This window comes from Cynara cardunculus, unplaced genomic scaffold (assembly GCF_001531365.2).
Source record: "Cynara cardunculus var. scolymus isolate 2C unplaced genomic scaffold, CcrdV1 Un_Scaffold_1524, whole genome shotgun sequence".
NCBI classification, from domain to species: Eukaryota; Viridiplantae; Streptophyta; class Magnoliopsida; order Asterales; family Asteraceae; genus Cynara; species Cynara cardunculus.
This window is the reverse complement of record NW_020200790.1, coordinates 96,774-101,035: the sequence shown is the minus strand read 5'-3', so window position 1 is coordinate 101,035 and position 4,262 is coordinate 96,774. Positions and strand designations below refer to the sequence as shown.

The 4,262-nt window shown below is 30.4% G+C and overlaps 1 pseudogene; it reads left to right on the top strand.

Annotated features, from left to right (window-relative positions):
• The first annotated feature begins 690 nt into the window (after positions 1 to 690).
• LOC112502514 lies at positions 691 to 2,253 on the top strand (annotated as a pseudogene).
• Positions 2,254 to 4,262: the final 2,009 nt, after the last annotated feature.

The following is a 4,262-nucleotide window of genomic DNA, read 5'->3' as shown; positions in this document are numbered from 1 at the left end:
AACTAGTCATTTCTCCCTTGAATGAACCCCTAAAAAATAATACAGGTTCAAAAGTCGTTTGTTTCCATTTTTGTAACTTTAATGTAAAATCATATGTGATTTTATAAATTAACATTTTTTTTATTTTCTTAAATAGTATGCGATCTCATTTGAATCTTTATATATATACTTGGGATTATGTGAGACCAAAGGTTTTTCATGAGACCCGTAAGACCAATTTTTAACATTTGGATTAGATTTACAATCTGAATATTCATAATCACAAAATTGCCACGAGACTTATCAATAATCACAAAAATGGCACTGTGCAACTTTAGACCATTAGATCATTAGCTTATAAAGTTGATCAATGAACATAAATTGATCTTGCGGATCTCACGAAAAACTCTTGGTCTCACGTGAACCCAACCCTAAACATATATATATATATATATATATATATATACTACCTTATTAAGCAAATTTAGTAAAAGTCTTAAAGTCATAAAATTATAAATGACCAAAATACCCTTATCTATACTACCTTATAAAGCAAATTCAAAAAAAGACTTGAAAACAACTTTAATTGCATAAGGTACTATCTTGTAAAGCATATAATCTTAAATTCTTAAAATTGTTAGAATGTCATTTATGCTCCATCCTTTCAAAATAAAATTTGACTCTTCCCAATGTGCCTTTCATCCTCCCAATATGAGATGTGGTGCTTCCCAATGTGCCTTCCATCCTCCCATGCATCCCAAGGCCCAAGAGGACTCCTTCATCTTCCCTATCTTTATCATTCCTATTAGAGCAACTTCAATCCTAGTTTTGCCGTTCTCTTGGTTCCAATCGTACGCCAAGAACACCAATGTTTTGCCGGTGAAAGAAATTGAACGATATATTTGTCGTGAAGAAGAACGGCATATTTGCCAAGAAGGTGGTCCCCACCACCTTTTCTCAAGATTTAATAATTTTTTAATAAATTATAAATAAATAAATAATTACAAATATGTTATTTTAATGTGGGGTCCACAAATTTGGTGTTTTTTTTAGAGTGTGATTGGAATTGAGTTTTTTTGTTTTGTTTTTGTTTATGGGCCCACCAGATTTGGTGTTTTTGGTGTTTTTTTTGGTGTGAAGATTGGAGTTGCACTTAGACACCATTCATAAATTCAAGCTCCTTACGATTTGCGATTCAAAGTCATATAATTCGGTTAGGCGACTAAACAAGCCAGTAATTGTGGCGCCACAAGTTCTTGAGTCGATGATCGAATATCCTACCCCAACTCGAGCTGAAGTATGATTTCAGACGAAATTTTCATTTAGTTACGCTCAAAAGATTTGAATAGATCTTAAAGTTGACACACTTTCATTTGTAAAAAAGGTAGCAGATGTTTCTGAGGCCGTTCGACAATGTGTTGATGTCCTAATATTATCCGGTGAATGAGCAATGGGATCGTATGGTCTAAAGGCTATATCCGTGCTACGAATGGCTAGCACCCGAATGGAACTATGGAGCCGTGAGGTGAACCGAGTTCAAAAGTTTCTTCCTCCACTTGGAGTGTCGTTGCTAGATCGAATAGCCGAACAAATCTGCAACTGTTCTGGCCAAATGGGTACTTTCAGTTTCTTGATTCATTATCTTTTCAATTATCAATGTGAAAATATGTAGAACCCTATTACATTACTATCTAAATCTCTAACACCATGTGAGAATACGTTGAATCCTATTAGATTACTCTTTAAAAAAACCCTTGAGGAGTGAAGGGGGTTTCATTATATGCAGAAGGAAAATGGTTCAAGTCAAACCGATACAGGACTCCAATACACCCCGTCCAACAGAGACTAGACGAAATCAACCTCTGTTTCATGTGTGCAGCAAACCGAGTCCTAAAATGGTAAACTTTGACTCTGACTAGAATCAACCTCTGTTTCATGTGTGCAGCAAACAAGCTTGAAGTGGATGCCATTTTTGTGTACACAAAACACGGAGAAATGGCGTCACTTTTATCTCGCAACCGACCAAACCCTCCAATATTTGCATTCACAAATGAAAACAGCACAAGAATGGCGTTGAATTTGCAATGGGAAGTTGTCCCGATCGCGTTTGACTTATCGGATGATATGGATGCTAATATTTCTAGAATCACTGATCTAATGAAAGCAAAAGGGATGGTGAATGCCGGAGATGCTATTCTTCTTGTTTCCGACGTGATTCCAGCGTGTGTGACCCTGGCCGTTTACCAATCGCTCAAAGTTGTCGTCATCGAATGATGGTTTTCGATCTTCAAGTTCGTATTTTCCGTCAAGTTCTTGATTAGTGAGATTGAAGATTGAATTGTCCGTTAATTAACAAAGGTGATTATTTGTATCTAATTCCTATCAGAAATTTGTTGAGGATATATTTGGTGTGTTAAAGTTTATTTAGTTATTTGGTATGTATTTTAGAAAATTAATGTTGACTTTTCTTTATTCAAATATGTGGATTTGGAATCAGTTAATGCGTGTCATAGTTGTTTTCAATGTAAGGATTTGGATTTAAAAAAATTTGGATCGGAATAGATTTGAAATTTATTAGTGTGTTTGGTTTGTAGGATTTGAAATGAAATTGGATTTCATTATTTATAAAAATAATTAAAATATATTTTTATTAATAGATTATTACAAAACAAATGTTTTTAACATTTTTTAAAACTTTATTACATACAATCCTATAAAATCCTATGAAATCCTGAGCACACGTCAAAGATTTCAAAATGCCATGTTTGTAGGATTTAGTTAAATCCTAGGATTTCAATTAAATAATAGGATTTCAAATCCGGATAATCTAACAAACCAAACATAAGATTAGAATAGAATGAATTTGAAATCTAAATCCCCCTAAATACATTTCATTCGTGCAAACCAAAAGGGATCTTATCTATACTATATTATAAATCATTTGACAAAAACTCTTAAAAACAATTTTTTATGCATGAAGTATTGTATATTAATGCATATTACTTAAAATTCAATATTACTAATAGATTGTGTGTAAGTACAACTTATCATAGCTCGATTTTTGAATTCGTATAACTAATTGCGGATAAATATAATCAAATATAGGATAAAATAATTAAGATAATTATCGATAATTAACAAAATAACTAACTATTATCTTCAATATTACTAAACCAAATATAAATTATTTCGTTGTTGAATTTAAATTGAATTATAATTAAAAAATTGAATTAAAAAATTACACAAAAAATGATGAATTTTAAATAGTTAATTCAAAAATAAAAACATTATCATAAGACCATATTATAACATCGATTGAGATAAAAAATAAAATAAAATATTAAAATCAAGATGTATCTAGCTGCATTACACGAGTATAAAGATATTGAAAAGACATAACATGATGCATTATTTGCCATAAAAAAATAATCTACTTAATTAAAACTTAATCTGGTTGGCAAGGCAATGAAGGATGCTTATTAATTTAATTAATAATCTATATAATATAATACGTATTTTTAATTACTCTAATCAAGGTGTAGCCACATTTTCCTTGGCTTGAGGAGCAATCTCTAGATTGATACATGCTTTTCAAGTAGTATGCTATGTTATATAATAAGATGTCTTACGTTTACATTTTGCCGTATTGTGTGAGAGGATGTTTCATTCTTTAAAAATGTATAAATATAAGAAATAAGAGTTATTAGTAAGCTATGTTATATAATAAGCGAAAGTTAGTAGACTTGTGCAATCTTGATCACTCTTAAGATAAGTCACGTCCTGCTTTATATTGAGATCGATAGATAGTTCTATAATTCGACATCTCATGCATAACTAAATTATAATCAATCGGTTGTCAAATTTCAACATCAAATAGATTATTAGGTTGTTTCAGTTCTTCTTAAATCAATTGAATATGAAACAATCAAAAGTGTAGGGTCTAACAATTTCAAATACAAATTTTTATCCGTAATCCATATGTCTGCTTACATCTTTTCAAAATTTCACATGTCGCTGCATTGCGTGGGTATACAACTAGTATATATATATATATATATATATATATATGTGTGTGTGTGTGATTCGTTTAATTTGATTTCAATTTTATATTTTTATTTAGTTCTTATTTTTAAAAACATAATTTAAAAGGCACATTCAGAGGAATTTGGTTTGATAAAGAAGCATATTTAATTTTTAGTATTTTGTCTTTATCTTTAAGGTATCTTTCTTAAAATATATTTTATTTACTTATTAAATAAGCATTTTAATATCATTAAAAAGAA